Raw genomic sequence first — 22,756 nt, forward strand, 5'->3', positions numbered from 1 at the left:
GCTGTGCTGTCATATTTCCTTCATTGTTTAATGCCTAATTGTGACCTAAAATGCGCATGAGAACACCACCTGCTACCCCAGTGTAGCTCAGAGAGCAGATCTTGCCTTCACTTACAGGACATGGTGCCCACCAAACTCCATGCCCCCCACCATGTGGGATTCCAGAACTCCCACCTGTTTCTACTCTGCACACATGAGCACCAAGAGTACAAAATCAGCATGATTAAGGTCCCTGTACAAGTGACCAAACATCAGAGAGGGCAACTGAGGACAGGTCCCTTGTGATGGGAAGAAGAACTGGGAGCCTCCTGAGAGGAGTGAGGAGGAGCTCCCTCAAATTGGAAGTCTACGATGATTTGCAGATGACAAGTTGTTCAGTTCACAGGGGCTTCTCTGACCTGACTGTAGCCTGAGCTGTGAAAGGATCAATCTTCTCCCAGGTTCTCTGTATCCATCCAACTTCCTCATGCCCTTAGCCATTCACTCCAGCACATTCTGCAGGTTCCTCAGACAGCTCTCCTGTGAAGGGGTGGGGGCTCTGTGCCCAGGAACCTGCAATACTCCAAACATAGGAGGTCCATTCCCTTTGCCTTCAACGGTCCTCCCTCACCCTGCACTATTTGCTTAACCTCCTCTCCTCTCCTGGGCATCTTCAAACTTTTGAGCTCCTATCCCTCTGTTATTGACTTGGTTCCTCAAACACCTATCTCCTCCATTTTCAGAAGACAGGGTGGAAATCTCCCCTTCATCTGGAATTCCATGAAGAGCGCCTCTCTCACTCCTTAACAGGCCCAGAGAAATCCTTCCCCTGCACCACGTTTTTCTATGACAGAATTTCATAATTCTGTCTCCAACATCTCCTTCTTATGCTTGCCTTTGTCTAAGACCAGAAGCAGAGATGGGCAAACATGTGGAGTCGATGTATGGGAGTAGGCCACTACCTCATATAGGAAAGATGCATCTTTGTAAGGGAACCTTAGTTTTGTTGAAGGTCCATATACATTCCCCAGAATTCTCATTCAAATCCTTCCTCACTTGGAGAGTTCAGAGGTGGGGCAGACCCACACATCTCAGGGGAGGACTGCTGGTCTTTGACAACCTCCTTCCATAAGGACTCACTTAGATGGTCCCCATCCTCCTCAACATGAATTACCCTTATTTTCACAATCTGGCCTTTTTTTATTCAAATATCATATCCCACTGATACCTATGTGTTTGTTTTGATACCTATGTTTTTTAGATATTTATATACAGTTCAGATACCACCACATTTTTGAAAATTATGTACTTTATGAATATATGGCTCTTGCTCTAGAAACACAATAGTGAATACGTTCTGTAACTTCTTGATTTGTAATGGAAAAAGTTTCAGCACAGGAACATATGAATCAATAAAATAAGGTATAATTATCTGGAAAATAATTTATAACCAGAAACTTCTCAGTTACTAACTGCAGGATTCCAGCATAAATAGAAAAAAAGATGCTTCACTGGAGTGAAATATGCTTTCTTCCCCTCCACCTTCAAATAATCCAACAGTCCTAGGTGTGTGTCAAATCTTGAGGGGTATTCCCTAGATATCATTGTTCTCAGAGAAGGGGAATCAAGGTCCTCCAGATGTTAGAGCCTGGAGGAGGAAGTAGGAGCTGGGCACCAGCAGAGAAAGGCTGCTTGTAGCGAGGTTGGTGTCCTCTCCGAGGGGCTACATCCTGAGGAACCAAAGTGCTAGAAACATTTCTCTCCTCTCCGTCCTGCCAAAATCACTAGGTGAGGAACAAAGAGTGAAGCTCCTTCCTCACCCGACCTATTTCTCCTTCATCTGCATTAGAGAACTCTTGGTCCTTGTGAAATACATGTTTCACAAATGATTACATAGGTTCTAGAAAACATAAATCAGGTGTATGTCAAACTGGAAAAGAAGAACTGCTTTAGGGTTTTCTATTTTCCCCGTAAGAGGTGAAGGCAGCACCCATTCTATTTTGTCATCTACTTTCTCCTGTGCATACCGTCAATCATGTGAGATTGCTTATTTTAAGGTCATGGGTGCAAAGCTTCCTACGCATATTCTTTCCTGTTTCATTTCTTGTTCCTACTGTTCCAAAATAGGGAGCAAATTCTATCATCAACCCTCAATGGAATCTATCTAGTATCTTCTACTGGAGTTCAAGTGGTAATGCCCAATAACAATCAGGTAGTTTTGTCTATATCAAAAATTAAGAAGCCCAAAAAAACACATTAATAAACTAGTCTATTTAGGATAGCCTCAAAAAGAATAAAACATTTAGGAGGGAATATAACTAGTAGGAAAAATAAGACGTGTGAACTGAAAACTATAAAGATTGCCAGAAAATCAACAGTTTTAAATAAGTTTGAGGACACAGTGGGAATGGATTGGATGACTTAAATATAGTGAAGCTACAACCATCACCATCCAAATACAGCTCCACACTCGGTGCCATCCTGCCATTTGGGCACTGCCCCCAGTTTAACTCCTTAATGTCTACTGTTCATCCCCTCTTGTTCACTGTGAGACAAGATGTTGATAATAGCTATTCATTGGACTCAGATCTTAGAAACACAACCCCAGTGAATTCCATGGAATTCTGAACAAAACATCTAGTTTAGGGTCCAATGTGTGTGGAGTGCAGGACCACGAGGATTTGAGTACAGGGGAGGTTGAAGAACTCCTCAGAATTGAGGAAAAGTCCATCTTTAGTAGTGTTCTCTTGATAGGAATCATCATTCTGAGTAAGTAATAGAATGAGCCTTAAAAATACTAAGTATATCAGACAAACAAACAAATTAGAATTTCTGACTAACATTCAAGGGAAAATTTGAACTCACACAAGTCAGTAGGAGTGGAAGACACATTTCCTTGATGGCATTATATTGTCATAGCAAATGTAGGCTGAAAAGCCTTATCACTGAGAACTATCCCAGACAGGAAAATATATAGGCAACAACAAAACAACAGCAACGTTCAAAGGAAAGAAGAATTCACATAGAATTATTTCAAGGTGTGAACCACCTTGGTACCTTGAGGACCTCATGACCCTTACTTGTTTCAGGATGATGATAGAATTGTAAGGACCTCAGGCACCTGGAAGAAGCACTCAATGTCAGATAATTTTGAAATATCTGGTAATATGAGCACCATGCAATACATCAGGTATTTAATATCTGGAGGCCATTAGTGATTTGAGAAAAAAGTCTCAGGGCCAAAGGCGACAAGGGGCACCTCCTGATTCTCCCATTCTGGGCAGTGACTTAAAATGTCAATTGCATAAAATGTCAGTTGCATAGTCTGGACACCATCCCAGGAGTTTTGGGTGGTGTAAAAAGGATGGTGGGCTAAGCATGTTAGCGCAGCAGGGGGCGCTGTTGCATGAGTCTGGGAGAACAGACTTCTGGGCCAGACATCTAAGAAAATAAATAAATTCTTGCAAGGGGGGCAGGCAGTGTCCTCAGTGATGTGTGATTGTGCTTCACAGATGTCCCTGGAGTCTCATGAGTTCTCAGTTCTGACTCACATTCTCCTGTCATATTTCATCCTCAATCCCCATGGAGTCCTGTTCAGAGATGATGTTCAGGCAGGAGGAGATATCCTATAACTGGGCAAATTTACACGTTAAAAAAAATCACCAGTATTGCTACCTGGGTCTAAGGTGAAAAACTCTTGAGGAGGGGAGGATAGGAATGTCAACAGTGAGTCTTCAGGGAGCAGAGTGCTGGGGCTTCTCTGCCCTGTCCTGATTCTTTCCTTTACCTCCTCCCTCATCAACAGGAGTTCCTTTCAGTGATGAGGGAAAAGATGCAGAGGGGGGTCATTTGTATTACTTGGCTCCCATTCTTTGCACAGGATTGTCATCACCTCAGTCTTCCTGTTGCCTCATAGATTCAAGATCTTCTTCAGGGGGCTAACTTGTAACATGCTATACTGTCATCCGTGGTAACTGATTTTCACTTAGAGAAAAAATATATTCATACTTGCATCTAATTTGTAATCAATATATATATACATATTATATATTTGAAATTATATTTCAAAAAGTATATAAGCATTAAACACATATATTAAGGGATGGCTGGGTGGCTTAGCAGGTAAGGGTCTGCCACCGCCTCCAGGTGAGATCCTGGAGTCTCAGCATCAAGTCCCACATTAGGCTGTATGGAGCCTTCTTCTGTCTCTTTCTATGTCTCTGCATCCCTCTCTTTGTTTCTCTCATGAATAAATGAATAAACACATAAAAAATAAACACATATGTTAAATATATAAGAAATTATTTTTAAAGAATTTATTATTAGTGCAGAAGAGAGAGAATGTGTGGGGAAGGGCAGAGGGAGAGGAGAGCGAAGTTTTAGCAGATTCCAAGCTGAACAGGTAGCTGAGAACAATTCAGCTGAGCTGAACAGGGCTAGATTTCAGGTCCCTGAGATCACGACCAGAGCCAAAACCAAGAGTGGGATGATTAACCAACTGAGCCACCCGGGCACCCCAAAGGAAATACATTTTAACTAGCCTCTTTATTATCTAATGCTTATGATGATTCTCAAAAGAAAAATGTGAGTCAATGCTTGTTAGCAAAAAATGACAATCAGATACAGGGGGACTCACACAACAACAGCAACAAAGAAGAACCCAGTAACACACAAGGTAATGAGGGAAACCTATGCAGAAGTGTAATGACCTGTGGACTTATGGGATACTCTGGGGACGTTTAACCTTTAACACTGAATTTAGATGGCCCTAGATTGGTAATCACCCCAGGCGCTGGCAGAGGACAACTCAGTGCCAGGTTATGCTGAAATCGCTGTACAGGTGACAAGTAGTTGTGGGAAATTGAGATCAAACCTTCTTAGTTCTGTCCTCAATCCATTGGGCCTGAACAAAATGGCTTGTTGTTTGGAAGCTAGTTTGCAACATGTATGGATTCAGGCTGTGTGTTCTCCAAGCCTCCAGATGGGATCGTCATAAGGACTTTTACTACCAACCCTGGTGTCACTCCAGAGAAGAGTTATTTCTTCTTCACCAAGCCATTAGAAACACTGGTGTATTTGGCCAACTTCATAGGCAAAGATTATAGCAGCAGAACACAGACACTTGGGGTTTCAGAAACACTGGAACTGATGGAGAGCAGCTGGTACCATGACTGGCATGGAACCACATTTAGTATGACCTGCCTGACTGGAAAATGTGATGTTAAATGTCTGTAAGAGAAGATGTGTCCCATTTCCCCTGAATAGTAACAAAAATATCACCTAACAGAGAAGATCAATAAACCAGAAGCAGAATGCATTTCAGATAAATTGCCAAACTTCTGGAGAGTTGAGCAGTCATAAATACACAAATACAAATCCATATAAGAAGGAAAGAAAGAAAGGGTATCGAGAGAGAAAAAAAGAAAGAACAAGGAAGAAAGAAAAAAGGAAGGAAGGGAAGAAAGACGCTATGCAATGAACTTCTCAAACAAAGCACTAGAAAAAAAACTCACTAAAAAGTAACTTAGAGACATTACCAGATATTTCACAGAAGGAGATAGGCAGATGGGATATAAAACTGTGATATTCTGTTCCAATTAATATATCTTTAGGGATAAGCAAATGCAAACATGAATGAGCTACCATTGCACACCTATCAGAATGGCCAAAATCCAATAGACTGTCATCACATAGATTATGTACAGAAAAAGAATCATTTAAAATAGCACCAAGGGGCACCGTCTCCCACCCATATGCTCAATGATATGTCATGTTAATATGACATATTAACACTTAGTGCATTCCCAGTAATGCACTAAGAACATAAATTCACCTGTGCTATTCTTCCCCCAAATTCATAACTTTAGCGTAATCATGAGAAAACATCAAATAGGGGCAGCCCCGGTGGCTCAGCGGTTTAGCACCTGCCTTCAGCCCAGAGCCTGATCCGGGAGGTCCAGGATCGAGTCCCGGGATCTAGTCCCACATCAGGATCCCTGCATGGAGCCTGCTTCACCCTCTGCTTGTGTCTCTGTCTCTCCCTCTCTCTGTGTGTCTCTCATGAATAAATAAATAAGACCTTTAAAAAAAAAGAAAACATCAGACAAACCCATATTGTAGGACATTTTACAAAATACCACACCAGCTGTCTCCAAATCACCAAAATCATGAACAAAGATAGACGGAAAATTCATATATTGGAGGATTTTAGTATGTTCTGATGAATAGATGCAATGTTGTTAGTTGGATTGATTACAGGCAAAACAGTGTTAAAATAAGTAAGCAAATAAATAAATAAATAAATAATAAATAAATAAATAAATAAACAAACTTTGAAATCTAGATAAAGTCTGCAATTTTGCAAGATGATCAGAACACTGGTAAGTACTTGTTTTTATAAATGATTCATAACAACACAAATGTTATCATTTGGAAAAGCTGGGTGAAACGAAGAGATCTCTATTCTGTATTTGCAATTTTGCTGTAAATATAAAATTATTACAGAACAAAATTTCTACGTAAAATGCACAAGGGAAAAGTAATAAAATTTTCTTCTCTCAACTCTTCTGCATTTAAGAAGAGAAAGCCAGACATTTGTGATCTACTGGTTTTCAGCCAGTCTGTAAAACTTCTCACATTGAATTCTTCGTTATGCAATGTATTGACTATTTATTACCCTGTAAATAGTAAGATAAAAATAATAATCGTGTTCTTTGTCTTTTATTTACACAGCTTGAGAGTCAAGATAAATCACCTCCATCACAGCAGCACAGCAGGATCCCCACCATCCTAGCCCTGGAAGAAGGCATTCAGAGCAGGCACCATGAGGATCCCCAGTTCTGCACCGTAGGAAGTGCTCCCACTCATGCAGTCCTCTCTCTTACAACTGAGATGTTCTGACACACTACAACAAACAAGTATAGGAAGATATCAGATGGTAGAAGAAGGAGGAAGGAAGAGTTCAAACAAATTGAGGAAAACACAACAGTGTGTACCCTGGTTCCTTTCCTTGTATTAGGTCCCCCACAGGAGAGACAAGATCCTGTAGGTTCCTCCAACCAAGAAACATTCAAAGGCTGAGATCCAAAAAATCAAACCAGAAAACACTAAAAGTCCAAAAGCACCAACTCTTATGCAGAGGATATGGAGATAAGTTGGCCTGAGTGGAGGAAATATTTGGAGAAACCTGCCCACCAATTACACACACTAAAGAATCCCCAAACTGTGCCTCATGCAGGGTTCACATTATTGCTCAGCAGAGACATGGTGTCCATATCCTCCTGGCAGAAGCAGGCAGTGCCCCAATACCCAGCCACCACGGTGTCAGACTCAGGAGATAACTGAGCCTCCATCACATGGGAACATCAACAAATCTGGGCAAGGCAGGCCTAGGTGAGTAGTTTGCACTCCAGGTTTTCCCACCTATGATTTTGGTGGTCCTGGGTAGCTCATCTGAATCCCATTGCTCAGCAGAGAGAATGAATGCAGTGGTATAAGGCAAAACTGATTTGTTGTCATATACCCAATGCTGCTGACTGTCTGAACTCTGGGGAACTGAGACTGGGCTCTCCCTGAGCATTAAAATACTGAATTTTGATGCAGGAGGCAAGGGAGCTGGACCTGCATTTGATCCTCCACTCCCTGGTGTCAGTGAGGACAAGGAATGCAGTGGGGAGCAGAGGATCCACTCCCTGAAGGAAAGCAGCTCCTTTCTGTCCTGTGCATCCCACCATGGTGTTGGCAGGGCCCAGCAAAGAGCTTGTCCCACACCCCCACCTGATGGGAGCTGGGATGTGGCAATCACTGCCCACCTTCTCCAGCAGAGAGTAAGCAGCAGAGTGGTAAACATTTTCACTTGAGCCACCGGGAAGCTGACACAAACACCCTTCACCTCCTGCTGCACCTCAGCAAGAGAATCATTTGTTTGAAGAAAAATAACTGAGGACCAAGCATCTCATTATATGATAACCATAATACCCAGGATCCAATAAAAAAATATGATATGCCAAGATCCAGGAAAATAAAATTATGAATGAGAAAGGAGAATCTATTGCCACCAACACTGAGATCACTCACATGCTGTAATTATTGGAGAGGTAGTTTTAGGCAACAATCATAAAACCCATGTGATGTAAAATTACAAACACTCTTCAAACAAATGGAAAAAATAGAAATGCAGAAATGAAAGGGAAATCATCAAAACAAACCAAATGGAAATTTTAGAACTGAAAAAGATAACAGAAGTCATCGAAAAAAAGAAACTCTCCAGAGGGACTCAAGAGTAGATAACACTCCTTATTTGTTTGTTTTCTGGCTTATTTGTTGAAAACAAAAATGGGCTCCATTCCTTCTGCACAGTTCCCACCATCTTGACCGATCTCCTGAGGCTGTCAGCAGGGGGCTCTGTGCACCTGCTCAGAGCTGGCCAGGCCTGAAACCCACTGAAATGGTTCCACCTGCCTGGGCCCTGCACTGTGGGCTCCTATTTGCACAATATACCACCAAGCATGCTCTTCATCCCTGGAGCCGAGGAGGAGATAAAAGAAACGTCCCAAATACAAATCAAAACTAAACTGAGATATCACCTCACACCAGTCATAACAGCTAACAAACACAACAGGAGATAGCAGGTGTGGCAAAGATGCAGAGAAAGGGGAACCCTCTTGTCCTCTTGATGGGTGTGCAAACTTGTGTAGCTCCTTTGGAAAATGGTTTGGAGGCCACTCAAAACATTAAAAATAGAAATACTCTGATTCAGCAATTACCCTCCTAGTTATTTACCCAAATAATACAAAAATACTAATTTAAAGGGATAAAGGGAGGGGATCCCTGGGTGGCGCAGCGGTTTGGCGCCCGCCTTTGGCCCAAGGCACGATCCTGGAGACCCGGGATCGAGTCCTACATCAGGCTCCCAGTGCATGGAGCCTGCTTCGCCCTCTGCCTATGTCTCTGCCTCTCTCTCTTTCTCTTTCTGTGACTATCATAAATAAATAAAAATTTAAAAAAATTAAAAAAAATAAAGGGATAAAGGGATACATGCATCCTGAGGTTCATAGCAGCATTTCCAACAATACACAAATTATAGTGTGAGCCCAACTGATAAATGAAAAGGAATACAGAGAGATGATGGAATATTATATATATATAATATATTTATATTATATTATATTATATTATATTATATTATATTATATTATATTATATTATATATAATGATGATGGAATATTATATATATATATATATATGATGGACTATTACTCAGCCATAAAAATTATGAAATATTATCATATACAAAGACGTGGTGGAGCTAAAGGGTATAATGCTAAGTGAAATTAGTCAAACATAGAAAGACAAATATATAATTTCACTCATGTAGAACTTAAGAAATGAAACAAGATATCATAGGGGAAAAAGTGAGGAAAACAAGAAACAAACCTTTAAATCTTGAGAACCGACTAATGCTTACCAAATGGAAGGTAGATTTGCTTTGAACTGGATGGAACTGGAGGGTATCATGCTGAGTGAAATAGTCAATCGGATAAGGACAAAAATTATATAGTCTCGTGCATTTGGGGAATATAAAAAATAGTGGAAGGGAATAAAGGGGAAAGGAGAAAAAATAAGTGGGAAATATCAGAAAGGGAGACAGAACATGAAAGACTCCTAACTCTGGGAAACGAACTAGGGGTGGTAGAAGGGGAGGTGGGCGGGGGGTGGGAGTGACTGCATGGCGGACACCGAGGTGGGCACTTGACGGGATGAGCACTGGGTGTTTTTCTGTATGTTGACAAATTGAACACCAATAAAAAATAAATTTATTTTAAAAAAATAAATAAATAAATAAATTTATTTAAAAAAACAAATGGAAGGTGGGTTGAGGGATGGGTTACAAAGGTGGTGGGGATGAAGGAAGTGCACTTGTGATGAGCACAGGCTCATTTATTTAAGTCTTGAATTACTAAGTTGCACTCCTATTACACATTGTGTTAGATATTTGGAATATAAAGAAAAACTTAAAGAGAAAAGAGACATCCCAGCAGAGACCAGGGCCAGTTTTAAGGCCAGGGAATCTGTGGAAATTCCATACCATGATCTTGACTCCTCTCCTTCTCCTCCCCCTCATCACCCACTTCACCAATTCATGGAGATTTGAGAGGCACCCTTAGGAGGGATCCATCTGCCTTTCTTCTTAATTCCTAAAAAGGGTCTATTTTCATTTCAGGGACCAATTCTCAGGTCATGGTGACTCAGGAGCTTTCATGGCCATGTCCCCAAGAGGGACAGTCACTTTCAACAATGCCACCAGCACAGGACACTATCCATACTGGATCCAGGAAAAAATTGGCCAAGTCTAGGCCATTTATTTATAATAAAAACAACAAATACTGATTTCTCAGACTCCCTTCTTGGGAGCAAATCTGATGTACCGATCTCTTAGTGCCCAGCCTGAGGACGAGACTGAGTACCCCTGGGGGCTACACTATAGTGGTGCTGGGACCAGTGAGAGACCCAGATGAGGAAGGGACACATATACTTTGTTTCATCCAGTGTGGATACAAATATCATATGATTACTGACATCTCATGGCCAAACACCTGAACCCAGAGCACTATAAATGCAGACTGGCCATGGGGAGACGAGCATTGGGAAGGTTCTGGACTGATTTCCATCCCTGTGTGAGTCCTAACATTGAATAAATGTATGAGTGACTCAGGAGGCATTAGTTCACAAAGAGACAAATTCAGGTATTTTGTATTACAAAATGTGTGTAGGATCAGAACTATAGATTGAGGCTAAATACATCTCCTCTAGGAAAAAAAAGGAACATTAAAAGTCTTCCTTTACAGATAAAAAATTAAAAATGGAAAAATTTTTTATTTTTTTAATGTTCACTTTATTGGGTTGTATTTCAGTGCAATGCAACTGCATTGCATATTTAAAAATAGTAATAATAATCTTAAAAATAAAAAAAGGACGCGTGCTTGGCTCAGCAGTTGAACTCCTGAGTTCGGCCCTGGGCTTGATCCTGGATTCCTGGGATGGAATCCCATGTCAGGCTCTCTGCATGGAGCCTGTTTTTCCCAGAGCCTGTGCCCATGCCTCTCTCTGTGTGTCTCCCTTGAATGAATAAATATAAACTTATAAATCAATCAATCAATCAGTAAATAGTAAATAAATCATAGTGATTATTATCAGTCTTTTTGGAAAGGATTAATCTTTCCTAATATCCTCATGTAAATTGTATCCTACCAAAGAATATATGTTGAAATTGTAGACCTCAGGACTTAAGAATGTGACCTTAAATGAAAAAGGGTGCTGCAGATGTAATTCGTACAGATGTGGTGATGAAGGGGGTGGGGTGACCTCCTAATTCAATGGATTCCTGTGCTTGTAACATGACAGTCAGATGGAGACAAGGAGGGATCCATGGGAGGGTGGAGACAGAGATTGTGGTTCTGCAGCTGCAGACAGGGAACCCCAAAAATTGTCCTCAAATTTCTTACAGTTATGGTGAGGCATGATGGACTCCTCTGAAGGTTCCAAACAGATCATGGCCCCTCCTTACAGACTGTGGAGGTGTGTATCAACAGCAGAAATGCCTTTTTATTGTTTTAAGCCACTGATTTTGTGGTGCTTTATTATGGCAGCCCTAGAAATATAATATAATCTAAAAACCAATTTATAGATCTAGGTAGTATCACTAATAAGTGGATTACAACTAAACAATGAAGTTATCTCAATTATAAAATTGGAAGATATTAAGTTTGACTTTTCCACTGAAATTGTCTGCTGAAATAGGAAATCTCATACTGTGATGATGAGAGTATGAATTGGTAAATCAATTTTGGAACATAAATTTTAAGTACTATTTTTAATATTAAATATATATATATATATATGACCTGCATCACCATTACAAATTTTTGAGGTCAACTCTAATGAAAATTATCTAGCTAATACACTCCAAGTTAAAATATACAGGTACATATAGTTAAGACACGTTAAAATAAGAAATAATTGAAACCAACTTGAATATTTCTCTGTGGAAAAGTCGTGAAATTATGGTAAATTAACCTATGAATAAGTGATGAACTATGAATCAAAATGAGAGCATCCTAAGCTTGTCAAGAATCCTAATGCTTGTCAAAAATCAATGTTTAGGGGATCCCTAGGTGACACAGCAGATTAGCGCCTGCCTTCGGCCCAGGACTTGATCCTGGAGTTCCGGGATCCAGTCCCACATCGGGCCCACTGCTGGAGCCTCTTCTCCTTCTTCCTGTGTCTCTGCCTCTCTCTGTGTTTCTTTTTCATGAATAAATAAATGAAATCTTTAAAAACTATTTTTAAGGGGTCCCTGGGTGGCGCAGCGGTTTGGCGCCTGCCTTTGGCCCAGGGCGCGATCCTGGAGATCCGGGATCGAATCCCGCATCGGGCTCCCGGTGCATGGAGCCTGCTTCTCCCTCTGCCTGTCTCTCTTTCTCTCCCTCTCTCTGTGACTATCATAAATAAATAAAAAAATTAAAAAAAACTATTTTTAAAAATCTAGTGATTATGTTTTCTGAGGAGCAATGGAACTACATAAAAAATCAAGATTGTGTTATGTAATATATATGTGTTGTGTAGGTGTGTGTACGAATGGGAGTGTGTGTATATAAAATACTAGAGCAAATATAAGACAGTATTATCAGTTATCCCTTCAGGAAGTAAGTGGCAGCGAAACTGAGGGTGCATTGGTATCATATTAATTCTTGTAAAAGATTTCATTAATTTATTTGAGAAAATGAGTGAGTGAGAGACGAGGAGCAGGATGAGGATCAGAGGGAGAGGGAGAAGCAGACTCCCTACTGAGCAAGGAGCCCAATGCTGGCCTCTATCTCAGATTTCTGGGATCATGATCAGAGCTGAAGGAAGAAACATAACCTAATGAGCCAGCCAAGCTCTGCATATCAATTTTATAGACCATTTAGAGCAATGTTATTTAATATCAACCTTTGTACTGAGCAAAATTACACAAGTAGACCAAAAATATCTTAAACATAACAACAAGTCCTTACAAAAAAATTGTTGTAAGGGTAATATCCAAGAATAAATGAGAAGCCACAGAAGTAACCAAGGACCAAGGACATGTCATCCCTGAATGCATGATACTCTCATTGCATGGACAGAGATAAAAGCCAAGACATGCACATGAGGGCTGGTGAACCTAACAGGAGATCCTGCCAACAACAACAAAAACCAAGTAAGTCAGCTTATAAGGGTACCCCAAGTAGAAATATTACCCAGGTTGAACCAATGGGCTTCTCTAGAGACTTTAAATCTTGAGCTCACTTCAAGTGCATTAAATCCCAATAATGATGCCAGGGACAAGGCCTATACAAACTCCAGAGTCAGGAAATCATGAAACATACTGAGACATAAGTATTTCAGTTAAATGTCTAAATGAGGGCGTTGATGCCCTGGAAAAATGAATGGCTCAACCCCACAGAGCTGACCTGCTAATTCTACTGTCCTGGGTGGTGACATCAGAGGTCCAACTGCAAAGGTCAGAGGCCCTTTCAGAGGGACTGGGAAGGTTGATACAGGCTGGGGGACATGGTGTCTGAGGCCAGCAGGGGCCGCGAGTGGGCTGCTCCTGGGTGTCAGGGGCTGGGTGAGGAAGACCAGGAACATCTATCACTGGCCCCTGCACACTAGAGCAAGCAGGGTCCTCCCTGTGGGTGACTTTCCTGCACCTAGGACCTTGGAGCCACAAGAGCTCTCAGCTCTGGATCACACAGGCCTCATAATTTGTCCTCTGCTATGTCATGGAGTAACCAGTCCAGACATGATTTTCATGGAATGATGGATGGACAGGACAATCATACAATACAATCATCAGCAGAACACAAAGGGGAATGGAGTTCAAAATGCTCCATGGAAAAACAAAAACAAAAACAAAACAAAACAAAATGCTCCATGAGCATCACCTGTTCACACAATGTCATGTTCATTTCTGATAAAGAGACATCCCTGTTCAGCTCCCCGGGGACTACTGCAAGAGGGTCTATGATTAACTGAGAGGAGACCAGTGCCTCTACCTCTGTCACCAGTGCCTCTACCTCTGGGGCCCTGAGATTCCCAGTGTTCTCACTGCTGGAAGAGGCACCGCTAAGACGTTCCAAGGACAGATGAGGGGATGTCACTGGGGAGGGAAGAGAATGTTCCAGGGATGGGTTAGATTTGAGGTGAAGTAGATATGAGGCCAGGGGGTGAAAACACGTCCATCTCCTCATTCAGCTCTCAGACTTTCCTGACAAGAACCTTGGGACAGAGGTCACTAGAGACAGTATGGCAGTCATTTGCTGAAAGATGTCCTCCTGACACCCAGTTTCTCAGGTCACCATGCAATCATTTGTGCATTTGAGGTCCCATTATCTGATCATTTCAAAGTCTCCTAGGGGACATGCTGGTGACTCTAGGGCAGAGAGAGAGAGGAAGCTGATGTGCATGAAGTGCCTTCTTAACCTCATAGGACAGGAGACATGAAAAGGTCCAGGGACACCCCATTCCATCCCAGGAGCCTGAGGAAGCTGCAATCTGTGAGGGTCTCCACCATGGCTTGGACGGTACTTCTTCTTGGGCTCCTTGCCTATGGCTCAGGTCAGGGAAAAGACTTTGCATGTGTGGGGAGCTCATAAAACAGGGACTCATGTGACCCTTGTCTCCCATATTACACCTTTCTCTCCTTTTGATTTTAGGATCAGAATCTCAGACTGTGGTCACCCAGGAGCCATCACTCTCAGTGTCTCCAGGAGGGACAGTCACACTCACATGTGGCCTCAGCTCTGGGTCAGTCACTATAAGTAACTACCCTAGCTGGTCCCAGCAGACTCCAGGGCAGGCTCCTCACACAATAATCTACAGGACAAACAGCTGACCCTCTGGGGTCCCTGATCGCTTCTCTGGATCCATCTCTGGGAACAAAGCCGCCCTCAGCATCACAGTTGCCCAGCCTAAGGACGAGGCTATTACTGTTCATTGTATATGGGTAGTAACATTTACACAGTGATTTAAATTTGTGAGGAAGTGCAGCCACAACCTCCTCAGTGGCTCAGAAAGGCTCAGCTTTAAAGGCAGGAGAGAAAGTGAGATGTGAAAGAATCAACACCACTATGGGAAGTGAAGCTCCCTGGTCACATTCTCCTGTTCAGTGGTTCATGGTGTGAGGACCCAGGCCCTGGGAAATTCCATTCTCAGAGCTGGATGGGATCCTTTCATCAGCAACTGAGACTTCAGTTGTGCAGTTAAAGAGAAGGGTTCAGTCAAAGAGGGAATTTGGGGCCTTTGGCCATGAATCCTTTTACGGGATATGAGATTTGGGGGGTGTTGCACCGTTACTGGGAAGATGCTCCGCGTGCATCAGTGAATTTGGGTGATGTGGGTGAACAGATGTGAACAGACCCCTTACCACAAATGTACACAGAGAAGTATTGCACCTGTGTAAAGATTTCCCACATGATAAGTCACTGGGAGATTACACACTGAAACAGTGAGGTAGCACCAGACTTCCATCAGCATGGGTAAAATTCAATACCACGTCAACATCAGATGGTGCCCAGGATGTGGGGCAGCAGGAACTCTCCTTTACTGCTGGGGAGATGCCAAATGCCCCAGCCATTTTGGAACATGCCTGGGCAGTTTCTTGTAGAGCTAAACAAAATCTTAATGATACAATACAAACTTCATGTTACTAGATAATGCTATAAATGAATTACTTATGTTCACCCAAAATATGTCCCAAAGTGTTTATTCCTGTTTTGTGATGATTGTCAAGATTAAAAATCAACAAATATGTCCTGCAAATGGTGAATGGGTAAAAGGTTCTAGTATGTCCACACATGGAATGTGATTCAACAATTCGAAGACATAAATTTTTAGGGCAGAGGAAGACATGGGGGAGATTTCCATGTATAAACTCAACAGCAAAGAAACAAACAATCCAATCATGAAATGGGCAAAAGACATGAACAGAAATCTCACAGAGGAAGACATAGACATGGCCAACATGCACATGAGAAAATGCTCCGCATCACTTGCCATCAGGGAAATACAAATCAAAACCACAATGAGATACCACCTCACACCAGTGTGAATGGGGAAAATTAACAAGGCAGGAAACCACAAATGTTGGAGAGGACGTGGAGAAAAGGGAACCCTCTTACACTGTTGGTGGGAATGTGAACTGGTGCAGTCACTCTGGAAAACTGTGCGGAGGTTCCTCAAAGAGTTAAAAATAGATCTGCCCTAAGACCCAGCAATAGCACTGTTGGGGATTTACCCCAAAGATACAGATGCAATGAAACGCCAAGACACCTGCACCCTGATGTTTCTATCAACCATGTCCACAATAGCCAAACTGTGGAAGGAGCCTCAGTGTCCATCGAAAGATGAATGGATAAAGAAGATATGGTTTATGTGTACAATGGAATATTCCTCAGCCATTAAAAATGACAAATACCCACCATTTGTTTCAACGTGAATGGAACTGGAAGGTATTATGCTGAGTGAAATGAGTCAATTGGAGTGGGACAGACATTGTATGTTCTCATTCATTTGGGGAATATAAATAATAGTGAGAGGGAATAGAAAGGAGGGGAGGGGAAATGGGTAGGAAATATCAGAAAGGGAGGCAGAACATAATGACTCCTAAGTCTGAAAAACGAACTGGGGGTGGTGGAAGAAGAGGAGGGTGGGGGGTGGGGGTGACTGGGTGATGGAGAGTGGGCGGGGGGCACTTGATAGGATGAGCACTGGGTGTTATTCTGTATGTTGGCAAATTGAACAACAATAAAAAAATAAATTTATTATAAAAAAATAAAGGAAAGAAAATAAGTGAAAATATCAATGAGGGTGACAAAACATGAAAGATACCTAACTCTGGGAAATGAACAAGGGGTTGTGGAAGGGGCAGGGGATTGTGGTGACTGGGTGATGGGCACTGAGGGGGGCACATGGAGGGATGAGCACTGGGTGTTATGCTATATGTTGGCAAATTGAACTCCTATAAAAAAATTTAAAAAATATATTTCTAAGTAGAAAAAGCCAATCTGAAGAGACTAGAGCAGTGAGCATGGAGGAATGAGGGACAGGAGCCCTGGGCTCCAGCTCAGCCCAAGGTCCACATGTCTCTTGTAACCACCAGAGAGCCTGGGTGTGTGTGACTCTGGGCCTTTTGCAGGTGCTCCCGTGTCACTCCTGGATGAAACCCTACCCCCGACTCCTATATTCTCTTATTCTCTTTTGCTCACCTGGAGCCTGGCTTATGTCAAAGAAAGAGTTTGCAAAACCTTAGACAAGAAGAAAGTTTGCATGAGAAACCACTCCCCAAAACGTTGAGTATCGGGAGCACAGAGAATGGGTTGTAGGCTCAGGCTTGGATGTGGGGCTCAGGATCCAGAGTTGGGCTGTCTCTACCCTGTTCCTCACACTCCTCCCTCACTGCATAGGTAATTTCCACATACCCTGGGCAATAAAATAATACCCCGTGGAGATCCACTGGGTGGAATAACAAAGTCTCCATTACTAGGATTTTGCTCTAAATCCTTATGGCATTCACTGGATCGAGGACAGATGAGATAAACAGATTTATGTCACCCAAAAAGACCTGGACTTCGGATTGTTGCAAGATCTCCTCTCATGTGAGTCCTCACTGCCAGAACCAAATCCCCCTCTAGGAAACGATCTTTCAGACACCTTCCTTTTATTTCTAGAATCAGCTCCATGGAGAACCAAACATCAGAAGTCCCAGGTAGAACAGGGGGCAAAGTGGCCTCTTCTCTCTCTTCTCTGTACAATATCCTTGACTCTGCAGTTCTCTGCAGTTTCTAGATTTCTCTGTACTTCCAGATTCAGAGGATGTGAGCCTGTGCTCACCCACCATCCTCAGAGTCACAATCTCTGTGATGTAGAATCCCAGTCACCAGGAAACTGCAACATCATATATGACTCGGGTCCTGTCAGCAGGGCAGCCAGAATGTGCCCTGAACACCTGCTCTCCTGGGACAAGGCTGTATCAGGTATCCCAATGGCATCTCTGTCCCTATGGGCAGATCATCCCCTGCCCATCCCTGGGCTTAGTCAGCACCCGTGGCTAATCAGTACATTGATTCGGGGACCCCAGCGTCAGTACTATTTTCACGGTTCTCAAAGGCCATGGTGACGTGGAACACACCCTCCCTGTACTCACAGGACTGGACTGTCACTCCCTGGGTCAACCCCCTGACATCTTCAAAGAGGCTGGAACTCTGTGGAGAAGCCTTCTTTCCCAACTCAGGACCACAGTCTCCCTTATCTCTATGTCTCCACCACTCACATGTGGGACTTTTGACAGAAACTTTGGGGTGCAGCTGGCCTTCGTATATGAAATCCCTTCTTGTAGTCATGGTTGGCTGGGTGTGCAATAAATGTGTCCTGAACATGCTGGATACCAGGCAGAGGGACTACAGCTGTGTCCAAGCCAGAGTCAAGTCTGACCTCAGATTTCTCTGCCCTGGAAGCTCTGTGTGTGTTTGGTGATTCTATGCCTGACATGCCTCTGAAATTTGTAGCCATAGGCTCTCCTTGAGTTTCCTTAGCCATCACTTTGGACTTTCCTGCTTGTAGAAAAAACCCACAATAGTAAAGCTATGACCAAAAAACAGAAAGTTGATTTCATTAAAAAGCTGTAGACTCCTTTTCAAGCAAGAACAGAAGGCCTTCCTTTACAGTTGTTGTTGCATCCAATTCCTTAACCAGACTTTTCGTCCATATTCTCTCTGCACTAAGCACAGATCTGGGAAAGGTGCATAGTGATTCCACCTGCAGCCTCACAATTACTTTTTCACAGAGTTTAAATCAATCTCCCTGAGAGGCATTTTGTGTGAAGGAGCCCACAACCCTTTTAAATGCCCAGTTGACTGAGGGGTGACTCACACATCACTCTGTCCCTTGGTCCCTGTCACAGCAACTTCAGCAGTCACTCCTGTCTGACAAGACCTTCCAGCAGGTTTGCCCCCTGTGCTCTGATGTCAGCGGCACACACAACCTCACCTGCCTGGGCTCCTGCAGTCTTGTGACTATGTGCTGGGAAGGGAGTCCCTAGGAGGGAGTCCCTGCCCACAGTGTGTGGGAAACTATTGTGACAACAACATGCAAGTAGGGACAGTTGACAAAGAATCTCAGTGTGTAATCTACTAGGATGAACACAAGGGCTTCTACACACAACCTGGAAAGAATTCTCCCTGTCTCATCATTGATGTACAAACCTCAGTGGAAGGAATCCTCTAGAACTCAGAGAAGAATCACATAAGGAGAAAACAGGAGAAAGCACAGCCTGTTGCACAGAAGGTTCCAAATGTCCATAGAGACCTGTCACTGTTCTGGACTTGATCCTGATCCAAGGGGAGTTTCTATAGAGATACCACCTCAGTCCTGACTCAAGAATTCCCAAGGGGCTACGGACACATTTACCCATGAGGGGTCTAAGTAAAGCAGAAAGTTTTCCCTCAGGTTATGGGAGGTTACATAACGGGACTCCTGACCTGGCCCTAAAACACTGGATAGAGCACTGGTTAGACACCCTTTGTTTTAGATCGGCTCTGATCAATGAGTCACACAATAGTGTATCTGAGATTGGACACCAGGGGGTGATGGCATCCATTTCTGAAGAGTCAAGGATGATTATAGCTGGGACCTGCCACCAGGCACTGCCTGTGCCCTCTGCTCAGGGCTCACAGCTGGGACCTCCCTACCTCAGGTTTCTACACAGCCTCTCCCCTCCCCTGCCCACATCCTTCACATCCCTAGGCTGAGGGACTTGACCCAGGGCACTGAAGGACAAGATAATTTGGGTTTCATTTGCATGGAAAGCCCCTCCCTCTCTCAGAGGATGAAGAGGGGAAGGGAGAGATGAGGGGAGGCTCTGCTTAGCTGTGGAACCACAGAGGGCAGGATCAGTGAAGACTTCCACCATGGTCTGGTCCCCTCTCCTCCTCACACTCCTCGCTCACTGCACAGGTGACTGGATGTGGAGACAGAGGAAAGGGCCCTGTGAGGATGTGTGGGGGGGTCCTACATCTTTCTCTTGTCTCCAGACCCCGGCCTCACTCTCTCTGTGTCTCTCCCCCTTGCAGGGTCTTGGGCCCAGTCTGTGCTGACTCAGCCAGCCTCAGTGTCTGGGTCCCTGGGCCAGAGGGTCACCATCTCCTGTACTGGAAGCAGCTCCAATGTTGGTTATAGCAGTTATGTGAGCTGGTACCAGCAGCTCCCAGGAACAGTCCCCAGAACCATCATCTATTATACCAATACTCGACCCTCTGGGGTTCCTGATCGATTCTCTGGCTCCAAATCAGGCAACTCAGCCGCCCTGACCATTGCTGGACTCCAGGCTGAGGACGAGGCTGTTTATTACTGCTCAACATATGACAGCAGTCTCAGTGGTGCCACAGTGCTCCAGGCCTGTGGGGAAGTGAGACAAAAACCTACTTATCTGTCTGCAAAGTGAGTGAGCGCCCAGAAGCTGCCTGCTTAGGCTTCCCCTGGGTTTCTGCTTATGCTTTGCCTGATGCTCTGATCCAAGTTCCATCCTCAGAACCTACCTGGGGATGGAGAATCCTTTATCATCTCTGACCTCAAAGTCACTCAGAGTAGCCACATTTGTACAGAGTCTCAAAGGATACAGAAAGTTTTGTCCTCATGAACTGGGACAGTTTCTTCTAGACTAGTGAACATTCACTTATCATTTTCTGATTTTTCAGTAAATGAAACACTCATAAGTCATGAAGCCGTCATGGTCCTTCAGCCCCATCCCTGCTCTGCTGATGCACATGTCAGCGCTCTGTGCAGCTGGGATCATTATTCCCTTAGCTTCAACCAGATGTCTAGTTCTCATTATTTGATGTTTGCATGGAACACATAAATCAATGTCACATTCAAAATTATAAACGGTAAAAAAAAAATAGCTTTCTAGAGAAAAATCCCAATGTACTTGTTTAAGGAAACTTTTTTCATATTCTTCAGAGCTGAAAGCAATAAAAAATCTGCAGATTGATTTTCCATACCAGCTTTTTATAAAATGACCAGAAAGAGGTAAGGAAAACCTCCTCCAACATGATGGATATTCATAGAGGGTGATATTAGTCAATATTTAAAGGAGATAAGATGTGAAGTTCAAAAACATGCATGAGTATTAAATTCACATTTCATAGGGAAGAACATACCACAGGCTATATTCCCCATCACTGGAATTTCATTGTATTTTGGAAGAGGTGGGAATCTAGAAGTGGGAAGGAGGCCAGGGATTGACAGCGGGGGTGGGGGGACGGAGGAGAAGGGTGAGTGTGTGAGGTGACTGTATTCATGGTGATGTCACTCTCCTACACGGCCACACCACCCTGATGTCTTGTCACAGCTCAGCAAACTACCCCAGAGCGACAGCACCTTTGTGCAGGCAGGGAATATCCCATCCACTGATCCAAGGAGGTTCGACCCTATGTCCCTGAAGGGGGAGGTTAGGAAGGATGGACCTGACAAATATCAAACAGACAGTTTGAAAAGGGAGCAAATAAACTGCACATGAGCTCATTGTCCAGATGACAGTGTGTGTCCCCTTGACTGAGGTGTCAGTCTTTGTGATGAGTCCGACCCTTTCCTGGAATTGAACCACAACCTCCATGGTCACAGAGGGTGGGAGCCAGTGTTGTCCCTTCAGGAACAGAAGGTCCAAAAAAAAAAAAAAAGGAACAGAAGGTCCTGTGTTGTGAGGGTCTCAGCCTCTCCATAACCAATGTCAAGGTCAGGCCCTGCCCTTGAGGTTCTGGTGATGACTGCAGGAGATCCTTCAGCTGCAACTCAGAAAACTTTGAAAAGTAAGGGTCGATTAATTATAAACCTGTAAATTACAGAACACACTTGGGGCCACACACAGAGGTCATCATAGAGACAGAGCGAGCCTGTGGCCTCCCCACCAGGAGTGTGTACAGAGGCTCAGCTGACAGAGGAAGGGGCTGCGGTCAGAGACAGAGACAGAGAGAGACAGAGGGAGACTAGGCTTTGGGGACCTACAGTGGAGTCCATGGGGGAGGCATCATTGATGTCTTGGTCCATCTTTTTTGTTCCCTGGGGACATGCTGACCCCAAACCTCACTGTAATCCTAGAGAAGAAGTAGGACAGTAGTGACAGTTGGAGACACTCCCTAGAGAGGAGGCACAGCAGGGGATTCTGAACCATTTGGGGCCATGTGGTACAGCCTCTCAAAGGCTGGTTGTGACCTGGGTGTGGCCTGTCCTCCATGCACAATGGGTAAGGGACCCACAGCACTGGAGGCAGGGGGCTCTGCTCTGGGCTCCTGTCAACTCATCTCATTCAGGGCAGACCAAGGCTTGGACATCAGGGGACTGGGAGTCTGACCCTGGGGACCATTGGATCCTTTCAGCTGGGAAGGCAGCCCCTGTGTATGTCTAGGTCCAGGGCCCACCTGCTATCAGCCCGTGGCTCCCCTTTGGCTCCCAGACCTTAGGGGGGGTCCTTCCCATGACAGGCATCAGGTAGAGGAAGTGGGAGTTTTGAGCAGTTACCAGAATGCAGTGCTTCTCCCCCAGGGGATGAAGGGATGAGAGAGACCCCCAGTTCTGTCTCTCTGTGGCTGGGGTCCTGGGGGTGTGCAGGTGGGTGCTGAGCTTGTGGTTCGTCTCCATCCTCTACTTATTCATGACACCTGATGTCCTGGGCACTGCAGTCTGACCTTGGACATTCAGCTT

The sequence above is a fragment of the Canis aureus genome, chromosome 27, assembly GCF_053574225.1.
Source record: "Canis aureus isolate CA01 chromosome 27, VMU_Caureus_v.1.0, whole genome shotgun sequence".
Classification (NCBI taxonomy): domain Eukaryota; kingdom Metazoa; phylum Chordata; class Mammalia; order Carnivora; family Canidae; genus Canis; species Canis aureus.